Below are 13224 nucleotides of genomic sequence, written 5' to 3'. Positions count from 1 at the left end.
GTTCATAGAAGCTTTATTCATAAGAGCCTCCAATCTGGAAAAGAGCCTAACACTTTTTGATGGGCAAATGGATAAACATAATGGTATCTTTATATAATGTAAAACAACTCAGCAATAAACAGAATAAACTTATGTATGCAAAATCATGGAGAAATCTCAAATACATTATGATGAGTTAAAAAAGCCACTCTCAAAGGAGTATATAGTATATAATTCCATTTATATGATATCCTTTTATAAATTCCTTTTGTAAATTCTTTTATAAATTCTATTTATGTGACAAAATAATCTTTTTTTGACAGAAAGAAGATAAGTTGTTGCCTAGACATTGGAGCATGAGGGAACATTTTTGGGTGATGGAAATATTCTATATCTTGATTGCAGAGGTGTATACATTGTCGAACTCATTAAACTGTAAATGTAAAATGGCTGCATTATCCTGTATACAAATCATGCCTCAATAAATTTGATCTTAAAAACGAAATGATTGTTATTCTTTGCATTACCATAATAAAGCAAAAAATGGCCATCTCAGTAGATGTACCAAGAGAATTGATAAAGTCAATACCTGTTCAGGATTAAAACTCTTGGCAAGCTTGATTTCAATCTGATAAAGGGTATTCGCATCTTACTTAATTTGTATCTTACTTTGCATTTTTATCTTAATTTCTCACTATTATTTCTTTCATCAGAGTATTTTAGTTTTCCACATATAAATCTTGCACATATTTTGTTAGGCTTACACCTGAGTGTTTAATTCTTTTCGTGCTAATGTAAATGGCATTCTGCTCTAATTTCAAATTCCTGTTGTTCACTGCAGGTGCATAGGAAGGCAATTGAGTTTCGTATATTAACCTTGTCTACAGTCTTGCTATAATCATTATTTCCAGGATGATTTTCTGCTGATTATTTGGATTTTTTTACATAGACAATTATGCTATCTACAAAAACAACAAACAAACAAAACCAATTTTAGATCTTCCATCCAACTATGTATGCCTTTATTTACTTTTCTTGTCTTATTGTATTAGCTAGGACTTGCAGTATGATGTTGAATAGGAGTGGTGAGTGAGGATATCCTTTCCTTGTTCCTGATTGTGGGAAAGCATCTCTAGTTTCTTGCCATTAGGTATGACGTTAACTGTAGGTGTTTTTGTAGATGTTCTTTACCGAGTTGAGAAAATTTCTCTCTATTCCCAGTTTGCTTAGAGTTTTTATCACAAATAGGTGTTGAGTTTTGTCAAATGCATTTTTTGCATCTGTTGATTGACTTTTCTTCTTTAGCCAGCTGATATGATGGATCACAGCAATTGATTTCATTAGTTGAAGCAGCCTTGCATACCTAGAATAAATTCCACTTGGTGTGTAATTCTTTTTATACATTGTTGGATTCTATTTGCTAGTATTTTGTTGAGGATTTTTGAATCTATGTTCATGATATATATTGGTCTGTAGCTTTCTTTCTTATAATGTCTTTGACTTGTTTGGTATTAGGGTGATGCTGCCTTCACAGAATAAATTAGGAAGTATTTCCTATACTTTTATTTTCTGGAACAGATTTTAGAGAATTAATATACTTTCTTCTTAAATGTTTTGTAGAATACACCAGTGAACTCCTCTGGGTCTGGTGCTTTCTGATTTGGAAGGTTATTAGTTATTCATCCAATTTCCTTAATAGAGATAAGCCTGAGTGACATCAACAAAATGATGTATTGGGAAACTCCAGGCCCTGGTTCTCCATAGAAACATTAAAAAAAAAACCTAGATATTGACAAAAAATGCCTTTATAGGAGTTCTGGAAGACAATAAAAGATCTACAATACCCAAGAGATTGCCCAGTCAAGAAAATGCCACATTCAAAATGGTAGAAAATTCCATGATATATTTGTTTGCTTTTATGCCACACCCTCCCAGGCTTGGCATGTCCTGGTCTGGAGGAAGCAGCAGCCTACTTCCCAATATCCTCTTTTAAATTAGAGGGAGCAGAGCAGACTTTATTTGCCACAATTTAACTAGTCTGAGGGCTGTCTAATGGACTGTTCTCTATTTTGCTCAACTTTGTTCTCAGGCAGGAGAAGCAGTGGGGACACCTTGGGAAGGCTGCAGGAACATTGACAAGTGAAACATACACCAGACCATCAAAGTCTTCAAGAAAAGACTCTTTCAGAAGTTATGATATTTAAAAGCAACCAAGTATGTGGAGAAATTTCAAAAAGCTACACAGAGGCTGAGTCAAGACACATGCTCAAAAAAGGTCCAAGGAGATATTAAGCTTTTTCCTCATGCTTATCAGAAGCCTCAGAACCAAGGCTCAGCTGATTAGTGAAAGACTTCCCCAGCACAGAGCCAGTCTGCAAAGATTGAGAGAGTTGGCAGTTTTTTTCAAATGCCCAATTTTCAACAACAACAGCAACAATAACAACAACAAAATTAAAAGGCACACAAAGAAACAGGAAAACATGGCTCATTCTAAGGGAGAAAAGTAAAGATGGAACCAGAAACCATCCCTGAAGACATGCAGGCTTCAGACTTATTAGACAAAGACTTTAAAACAACTGAATTAAATATGCTCAAAAAGCTAAAACAACAACAACAACAAAGAGAAGAACTAAAGGAAATCAGGACAATGATATATGATCAAAATAAGAATATCAACAAAGAGAAATTATAAGAAAGAAACAAAAATTCTGGAGTTGAAAACTATAACAACAGAATAGAAGCATTCACTAGCGAAGATCAACAGACTTGAGCAGGCAAAAGGAAAAATCAGTGAGCTTGAAGATAGGACATTTGAAATTAGTGAGTCTGAGGAGCAGAAATTAAAAATAGAATGAAAACAATGAAGAGAGCCTAAGGGACTTATGGGACACAATAAAGCAGGACAATATACGAATTATGGGAGTCCCAGAAAGAGACATGAGAAGGTGACAAAGAGATTTTTTGAAGAAATAATGGCTAGAAATCTGCCAAATGAAAGGAAAGATATGACTCTACAAGTCCAAGAACTCAATAAATGTCAAGCAAGATAAACACAAAAAAATACATACCAAGAAATATAATTCAATTGTTGAAAGCTAAAGACAAAGAGAGAATTTTGAATGTAGCAAGTGAGAAGCAACACATAACTTATGAGTTCTCAATAAGATCATCAGCCAATTTATCAGTAGAAAACTCAGAGACCAGAAGACAGTGGAATAACATATTTAAGATGCTGAAAGAACTGTCAACTGGGAATTCTTTCTTTTTCATGTTTAAATGGACTTTATTCCCCCCACCACCACTTTATTGAGGTATAATTGACAAAGAAAATCATATATATGTAAAGTGCACAACTTGATGAGTTGATAAACATAAACATTGTGAAATGATTAACACAATCATTAATTAACACATCCATCACTTCACATATTTTTGTGTGTGTGTGGTGAGAATGTTTAAGATCTACTCTCTTAGCAAATTTCAAGTATACATTAAATGTTATTAACTATAGCCACCATGCTGTACATTAGACACCCAGAGTTTATTAATCTTATAACTGAAAACTTGTATCCATTGACCAGCATATCCCCATTTTACTAGCCTCCCAGCCCCCATTAATCACCATTTTACCCCCTGTTTCTATGAGTTTCACTTTATGGAGCCTAGGTCCACTGTAGGAGCCCCACCGTTAATGTGCCTGTGAAGTGTGGGGTGTGGCCCTGCCATAACAGCCTCATTCTTAGCATGTTCATAGGGGATACAGCAGAGCTCTGGGATTGTGCAAGCACCAGAGGGTTACCCACACGTGGAAGCAGAGCTGAAATCTAAGTGGATTCCTGGTGGGTGTGCGACTTCAGCAGATTCATGCTGGTGGCTTTGTGAGTGCAGCACCTGGGAAAATCTGAGCTGATTACTGTGCTCTCATGGCTGGGTTGTGTTGGGTGCTAGCAGCAGCAGGCTTTGCGGGCACACAGGCAGAAGCGAGGCTGAAATCTGAGCTGATTACCAGCATCCCCACAGTTTAGGAGGGGCCGAGGGCAGTGCCAACAACAGTGTACTTTGTGAGCAAACACACTGGGTGACAGGTGATGTCATAGAGTTTTATGTCCTGAGGGGCAGCTCCTGGGGAGGAAAACACAGCAGCTCCTTTTCCAGTGGGAGTGCTCCAGTCCCACTTATCTCACACCATAGTGTAGAGGTGGGACCTCTACTCCAACAACTGGGGAGCAAACCCTGCTCCTGACAGAGCAAAGAGGAGGTCCCACCAAACATCCACTGCAGGCTTTGGTCACCACAATGCCAATCACACCACTAGCAAGGGACTAATGAACAACACATTCTGAGAAAGGACATGGCAGGCATCCATACCAAATACAGCCCTTGCACCAAAATATTGAACTCACAGCCTACACAAGGATGTTCCTACATAAAAACAGTCCTTCAAGACCACAGTAGGTAAATGTATCTCCTAAATTCATAGAGTCAGAGGAATATAAGTAAAATGAAAAGGCAGAGGAACCACTCCCAATTAAAAGAACAAGAGAAAGCCCCTAAAAGAACAATGAAACAGAACTCTCCAGTCTACCAGACCCGAGTTCAAAAAGGCTGTAATAAAAATGCTGAAGGAATTAAGAAAGTCTGTTGATAGAAATGCAGATCACTGTGACAAGGAACTAGAACTTATAAAGAGGAGCCAATCAAAATTAGACAACTCTATTGCCAAGATGAAAACCGAACAAAAGGCAACAAATGAAAAACTAAATAATACAGAAGAACAAATAAGTGGTCTGGAAGATAGAATAATGGAAATTAAACAGAACAGGAGATAGAAGCATATATATATATATATATATATATATATATATATATATATATATATATATATACATGCACCCAATACAGGAGCACATAAATATATAAAACAAATGCTAACAGACATAAAGGGAGAAAATGACAGGAATTCAATAATTGTAGGAGACTTTGCACCCCACTGACATCAATACACAGGCCATTCAGACAGAAAAATCAATAGGGCAACAGAAGTCCTAAATAACACAATAGACCAGTTGAACTTAATTGATATCTACAGGACACTACATCAACAAAACAAAACAAAACAGAAAACACAGTCTTTTCAAGTGTTGATAGAACATTCTCTAAGGTAAACCACATACTAGATCACAGAACAGCAATTTTAAATTTAAGAGGATTGTCATTATTTCAAGCATCTTTTCTGACCACAACAGTATGAAACTAGAAATCAACAACAGAAAGAAAAACAGGAAAAAGAACTAACGCAGGGAGACTAAACAACATGCTACTAAAAATGGGTCAATTATAAAATCAAAGAAGAAATCAGAAAATACCTTGAGACAAATGACAATGAAAACACAACCTTACAAAATTTATGGGGTAAAAGCTGTTCTAAGGGGAAAGTTCATAGTGATACAGGCCTTCCTCAAGAATAAAGAAAATTTTCAAATAAACAACCTAACCTACCACCTAAAAGACTTAGAAAAAACAGCACACAAAATCCAAAGTCAGCAGGAGGAAGGAAATAATAAAGATCAGAGAGGAAATAAATAAAATAGAGATAAAAACAATAGAAAAGTTCAATAAAACCAAGAGCTGTTCTTTTTTAAAGGATAAACAAAATTGACAAACCTCTAGCTAGGATCACCAAGAAGAAAAGAGGATCCAAATAAACAAAATAAGAAATGAAAAAGCAGAAATAACATCTGATACCACAGAAATACAAAGAAGAAAAAAAAGAAAGAAAGAATACTATGAACAGTTATATGCCAACAAACTGCACAACCTAGAAGAAATGGACAAGTTTCTAGAAACAGGCAGCCTCCCAAAACTGATTCAAGAAGAAACAGATAATTTGAACAGACTGATCACTCAAAGCAAAATAAAATTTCTAATAAAAATAACTCGTTGCAAACAAAAATCCAGGACTGGATGGCTTCACTGGGGAATTCTACCAAACATACAAGGAAGAACTTATATCTATCCTTCTCAAACTATTCCAATGCATTGAAAGGAGGGAACACTCCCAAATTCTATGAAACCACCATCACCCTTATACCAAAGCCAGACAAAGAAACTACAAAAAAAAAATTACATATACAATGGAATATTACTCAGCCATAAAAAAGAACAAAATAATGCCATTTGCAGCAATATGGATGGACCTAGAGATTGTCATACTACATGAAGTAGGTCAGACAGAGAAAGACAAATATCAAGTGATATCACTTAATGTGGAATCTAAAACAATGGGTACAAATGAACTTATGTACAAAACATAAGTAGAGTAATGGATGTAGAAAACAAACTTATGGTTACCAGGGGATGGGGAGGGGGAGGGATAAATTGGGAGATTGGGATTGACATATACACACTACTATATATAAAATAGATAACTAATAAAAACCTGCTGTATAGCACAGGGAACTCTACTTAATACTCTGTAATGGCCTATATAGGAAAAGAATCTAAAAAAAAAAGAGTGGATATAAGTATAGATATAACTGATTCACTTTGCTGTACACCTGAAACTAACACAACATAGTAAATCAATTATACTCTGATAAAAATTAAATAAAAAATTATAGGCCAATATCTTTGATGAATATAGATGCAAAAATCCTCAACACAATATTAGGAAAATGAATCCAACAATACATAAAAAGGACCATACACCATGATCAAGTTGGGTTTATTCCAGGGTCACAAAGATGGTTAAACATATGCAAACCAATTAATGTGATACACCATATTAACAGAAGGAAAGACAAAAACCACATGATCATCTCAATAAATGAAAAAAAGCATCTGACAGAATTCAATATCCATTCATGATAAAAACTATCACCAAAGTGGGTATAGAGGGAACATATCTCAACATAATAAAAGCCATTTATGACAAACCCACAGTCAACATAATCCTCAATGGTGAAAAGCTGAAAGCATTCCCACTAAATTCAGGAACAAGTCAAGGATGTCCACTCTCACAACTTCTATTCAACATAGTATTTAAGTTCTAGCCCCAGCTGTCAGACCAGAAAAAGAAATAAAAATATCCAAATTGGAAGGGAAGATGTATAACTGTCACTATCTGCTGATCACATGATACTCTATATAGGGAACCCTAATGTCTCCACACAAAAACTATTAGAACTAACAAATGAATTAAGCAAGGTAGCAGGATACAAGATTAATATACAGAGATCTGTTGGATTTCTTTATACTAACAATGAAATATCAGAAAGAGAAAGTTTAAAAAATCTTGTTTAAAATCATGTCAAAAAATAAAATATCTGGGCATAAACTTAAGCATGAAGTGAAAGAACTATACTCTGAAAACTATAAAACATTGATAAACGAAATTGAATATAACTCAAAGAAATGGAATGATATCCCATGCTCTTGGATTGGAAGAATTAATAATGTTAAAATAGCCATACTACCCAAAGCAATCTACAGATCTAATGTAATCCTAATCAAAATACCCATGACATTTTCCACATACCTAGAAGAAATCATCCTAAAATTTATATGGAACCACAAAAGACCTAGAATTGCTAAAACAATCATGAGAAAAAACAAACAAAGCTGGAGTCATAAGTCTTCCAGGCTTCAGACAATACTACAAAGGTACAGTAATCAAAACAGCATGGTATAGGCACAAAAACAGAAATATAGATCAATGTAACAGAATAGAGAGCTCAGAAATAACCCCACGTAACTATGGTCAATTAATCTACAACAAAGTAGGCAAGAATGCACAATGTAGAGAAGACCATCTCTTCAACAAGTGGTGTTGGGAAAGGTAGACATGTAAGTCATGTAAATTAATGAAATTAGAACACTCCTTCACATCATACAAAAATAAACTCAAAATGGTGTAAAGACCTAAATGTAAGTCATGACACCATAAAATTCTTGGAAGGGAACATAGATAAATCCTTCTGTAACATAAATCATAACAATATTCTCTTAGATCTGTCTCCCAAGGCAAAGAAATAAAAACAAAAATAAACAAATGGGACTTAATTAAACTTAAAAACTTTTGCACAACAAAGGAAACCATCAACAAAATGAAAAGACAATGCATGGAATGGGAGAAAATATTTGGAAATGATATCACTGATATTGGGTTAATATCCAAAATATAAAAACAGCTCATATGATTCAATACCAAAAAAAAAACAAAACAAAAAACCCCACAAACAGCACAATAAAAAATGGGCAGAAGACCTACATAGACAGTTTTCCAAAGGAGACATACAGATGGCTAACAGGCAACTGAAAAGATGCTCAACATCGCTAATTATTAGAGAACTGCAAATCGAAACCACAATGAGGTATCACCTCACAACAGGCAGAATGGCCATCATTAAAACGTCTAGAAATAATAAATGCTGGAGAGCATATGGAGAAAAGGAAACCTCTCTAAACTCTTGGTGGTAATGTACATTGGTGCAGCTACTATGGAAAACTGTATGGAAGTTCCTTAAAAAAACTGAAAATAGAGCTACCATATGATCCAGCAATTCTACTCCTGTGTATATAACCAGAAATAACAAAAACTCTAATTTGAAAAGATACATGCATCCCAATGTTCATATGAGCACTACTTACAATAGCCAAGACATGCAAGCAATCCAGTGTCCACCCACAGATGATTGGCTTAAGAATATGTGGTATGTATGTCAATGCTACTCTCTCACTTTGTCCCAGCTTGCACTTCTCCCTCCCCGAGTCCTCAAGTCCATTCTCTACGCCTGCAACTTTAATCCTGTCCTGCCCCTAGGTTCATAAGAACCATTTTTTTTTTTACATTCCATATACATGTGTTAGCATATGATATTTGTTTTTCTCCTTCTGACTTATTTCACTCTGTAAGACAGACTCTAGGGCCACCCACCTCATTACACATAACTTAATTTCATTTCTTTTTATGGCTAATATTCGATTGTATATATATGCCACATCTTCTTTATCCATTCATCTGTCGATGGACACTTAGGTTGCTTCCATGTCCTGGATATTGTAAGTAGTGCTGCAATAAACATTGTGGTACATATCTCTTTTGGAATTATGGTTTTCTCAGGGTATATGCCCAGGAGTGGGATTGCTGGGTCATATGGTAGTGCTATTTTTAGTTTTTTAAGGAACCTCCATACTGTTCTCCATAGTGGCTGTATCAATTTACATTCCCACCAACAGTGCAACAGGGTTCCGTTTTCTCCACACTCTCTCCAGCATTTATTGTTTGTAGATTTTTTGATGACAGCCATTCTGACTGGTGTGAGGTGATACCTCATTGTAGTTTTGATTTGCATTTCTGTAATGATTAGTGATGTTGAGCATCCTTTCATGTGTTTGTTGTCAATCAGTATATCCTCTTTGGAAAACTGTCTATGTAGGTCTTCTGCCCATTTTTGGATTGGGTTGTTTGGGTTTTTTTTGATATTGAGCTGCATGAGCTGCTTGCATATTTTGGAGATTAATCCTTTGTCAGTTGCTTCATTTGCAAATATTTTCTCCCATTCTGAGGGTTGTTTTTTCATCTTGTTTATGGTTTCCTTTCCTGTGCAAAAGCTTTGAAGTTTCATTAGGTCCCATTTGTTTATTTTTGTTTTTATTACCATTTCTCTAGGAGGTGGGTCAAAAAGGAACTTGCTGTGATTTGTCATAGAGTGTTCTGCCTATGTTTTCCTCTAAGACTTTTATAGTGTCCAGTCTCACATTTAGGTCTTTAATCCATTTTGAGTTTATTTTTGTGTATGATGTTAGGGAGTGTTCTAATGTCATTCTTTTACATGTAGCTGTCCAGTTTTCCCAGCATGATGTATTGAAGAGACTCTTTTCTCCATTGTATATTCTTGCCTCCTTTGTCAAAGATAAGGTGACCATATGTGTGTGAGTTTATCTCTGGGATTTCTATCCTGTTCCATTGGTCTATATTTCTGTTTTTGTGCCAGTACCGTACTGTCTTGATTACTGTAGCTTTGTAGTATAGTCCGAAGTCAGGGAGTCTGATTCCACCAGCTCCATTTTTTTCCCTCAAGATTGCATTGGCTATTTGGGGTCTTTTGTGTTTTCATACAAATTGTGAAATTTTTTGTTCTAGTTCTGTGAAAAATGCCAGTGGTAGTTTGATAGGGATTGCATTGAATCTGTAGATTGCTTTGGGTATTATAGTCATTTTCACAATGTTGATTCTTCCAATCCAGGGACATGGTATATCTCTCCATCTATTTGTATCACCTTCAATTTCTTTCATCAGTGTCTTATAGTTTTCTGCATACAGGTCTTTTGTCTCCTGAGGTAGGTTTTATTCCTAAGTATTTTATTCTTTTTGTTGCAGTGGTAAATGGGAGTGTTTCCTTAATTTCTCTTTCAAATTTTCATCATTAGTATATAGGAATGGAAGGTATTACTGCACATTAATTTTATATCCTGCTACTTTACCAAATTCATTGATTAGCTCAAGTAGTTTTCTGGTAGCATCTTTAGGATTCTCTATGTATAGTAACATGTCACCTGCAAACAGTGACAATTTTAATTCTTCTTTTCCCATTTGGATTCCTTTTATTTCTTTGTCTTCTCTGATTGCTGTGGCTAACACTTCCAAAATTATGTTGAATAATAGTGGTGAGACTGGGCAACTTTGTCTTTTCCTGATCTTAGAGGAAAAGGTTTCAGTTTTTCCAACATTGAGAACGATGTGGGCTGTGGGTTTGTCATATATGGCCTTTATTATGTTGAAGTGAGTTTCCTCTATGCCTTCTTCCTGGAGAGCTTTTATCATAAATGAGTGTTGAATTTTGTCGAAAGCTTTTTCTGCATCTTTTGAGATGATCATATAGTTTTTATCCTTCAATTTGTTATTATCACATGGATTGATTTGTGTATATTGAAGAATCCTTGCATTCCTGGGATAAACCCCACTTGATCATGGTGTAAGATCCTTTTAATGGGCTGTCAGATTCTGTTGGCTAGTATTTTGTTGAGGATTTTTGCATCTATGTTCATCAGTGATATTGGCCTGTAGTTTTCTTTCTTTGTGACATCTTTGTCTGGTGTTGGTAACAGGGTGATGGTGGCCTCATAGATTGAGTTTGGGAGTGTTCCTCCCTCTGCTGCATTTTGGAAGAGTTTGAGAAGGATAGGTGTTAGCTCTTCTCTAAATGTTTGATAGAATTCGCCTGTGAAGCCATCTGGTCCTGGGCTTTTATTTGTTGGAAGATTTTTAATCACAGTCTCAATTTTAGTGCTTGTGATTGGTCTATTTATATTTTCTATATCTTCCTGGTTCAGTTTCAGAAGGTTGTGCTTTTCTAAGAATTTGTCCATTTCTTCCAGGTTGTCCATTTTATTGACATATAGTTGCCTTTAGTAATGTCTCATGATCCTTTGTATTTCTGCAGTGTCAGTTGTTACTTCTTTTTCATTTCTAATTCTGTTGATTTGAGTATTTCCCCTTTTTTCTTGATGAGTCTGGCTAATGGATTATCAATTTTGCTTATCTTCTCAAAGAACTAGCTTTTAGTTTTATTGTTCTTTGCTATCGTTTCCTTCATTTCTTTTTCATTTATTTCTGATCTGATTTTTATGATTTCTTTCCTTCTGCTAATTTTGGGTTGATTTTGTTCTTCTTTCTCTAATTGCTTTAGGTGTAAGGTTACGTTGTTTATTTGAGATATTTCTTGTTTCTTGAGGTAGGACTGTATTGCTATATACTTCCCTCTTAAAATTGCTTTTGCTTCATCCCATAAGTTTTGGGTCATCGTGTTTTCATTGTCAGTTGTTTCCAGGTATTTTTTGACTTCATCTTTGATTTCTTCAGTGATCTCTTGCTTATTTAGTAGTGTGTTGTTTAGCCTTCATGTGTTTGTATTTTTTACAGTTTTTTTTCCTGTTATTGATATCTATTCTCATAGCGTTATGTTTGGAAAAGATACTTAGTATGATTTCAGTTTTGTTAAATTTACCAAGGCTTGATTTGTGACCCAAGATATGATCTATCCTGGAGAATGTTCCATGAACACTTGAGAAGAAAGTGTATTGTGTTGTTTTTGGATGGAATGTCCTATAAATACCAAATAAGTGCATCTTTTTGAATGTGTCATTTAAAACTTGTGTTTCCTTATTTATTTTCATTTTGGATGATCTGTCTATTGGTGAAAGTGGGGTGTTGAAGTCGCCTACTGTGATTGTGTTATTTTTGAGTTGCCCTTTTAAGGCTATTAGCATTTGCCTCATGTATTGAGGTGCTCCTATGTTGGGTGTATAAATATTTACAACTGTTATATCTTCTTCTTGGATTGATCCCTTGATCATTATGTAGTGTCCTTCTTTGTCTCTTGTAATAGTCTTTATTTTAAAGTCTATTTTGTCTGATATGAGAATTGCTACTCCAGCTTTCTTTTGATTTCCATTTGCATGGAATATCTTTTCCATCCCCTCACTTTCAGTCTGTATGTGTCCCTAGATCTGAAGTGGGTCTCTTTTAGACAGCATATATATGGGTCTTGTTTTTGTATCCATTCAGCCAGTGTATGTCTTTTGATTGGAGCATTTAATCCATTTACATTTAAGGTAGTTATTGATATGTATGTTCCTATTACAATTTTCCTAATTGTTTTGGGTTTGTTATTGTAGGTCTTTTCCATCTCTTGTGTTTCCTGCCTAGAGAAGTTCCTTTAGCATTTGTTGTTAAGCTGGTTTGGTGGTGCTGAATTCTCTTAGCTTTTGCTTGTCTGTAAAGATTTTCATTTCTCCATCGAATCTGAATGAGATCCTTGCCAGGTAGAATAATCTTGGTTGTAGGTTTTTCCCTTTCATCACTTTAAATATGTCCTGCCCCTCACTTCTGGCTTGCATCGTTTTTGCTGAAAGATCAGCTGTTAACCTTTTGGGTATTCCCTTGTATGTTATTTGTTGCTTTTCCTTTGATGCTTTTAATATTTGTTGTTTGTATTTAATTTTTGATAGTTTGATTAATATGTATCTTGGCATGTTTCTTCTTCGATTTAGCCTGTATGGGACTCTCTGCACTTCCTAGACTTGATTGACTATTTCCTTTCCCTTATTAGGGAAGTTTTCAACTATAAACTCTTCAAATATTTTCTCAGTCCATTTCTTTTTCTCTTCTTCTTCTGGGATCCCTATAATTCTAATGTTGGTGTGTTTAATGTTGTCCCAGAGGTCTCTGAGACTATCCTCAAT

General features: G+C 35.2%; 1 pseudogene across 1 annotated transcript in view; it reads left to right on the top strand.

Annotated features, from left to right (window-relative positions):
• The window catches only part of LOC309652155 (inter-alpha-trypsin inhibitor heavy chain H6-like), a 46811-nt pseudogene extending 37107 nt beyond the window's left edge, over positions 1 to 9704 (top strand). Inside the window, exon 6 of the transcript XR_014268757.1 lies at positions 303 to 9704. The product of XR_014268757.1 is annotated as an inter-alpha-trypsin inhibitor heavy chain H6-like (transcript). The remainder of the gene's footprint in view (positions 1 to 302) is intronic.
• The last annotated feature ends 3520 nt before the right edge of the window (positions 9705 to 13224 follow it).

The sequence above is a fragment of the Balaenoptera physalus genome (assembly GCF_965194825.1).
Source record: "Balaenoptera physalus genome assembly, chromosome: X".
NCBI lineage: Eukaryota > Metazoa > Chordata > Mammalia > Artiodactyla > Balaenopteridae > Balaenoptera > Balaenoptera physalus.
Note: the sequence above shows the minus strand (reverse complement) of the source record. Positions and strands in the feature narration are given on the sequence as shown.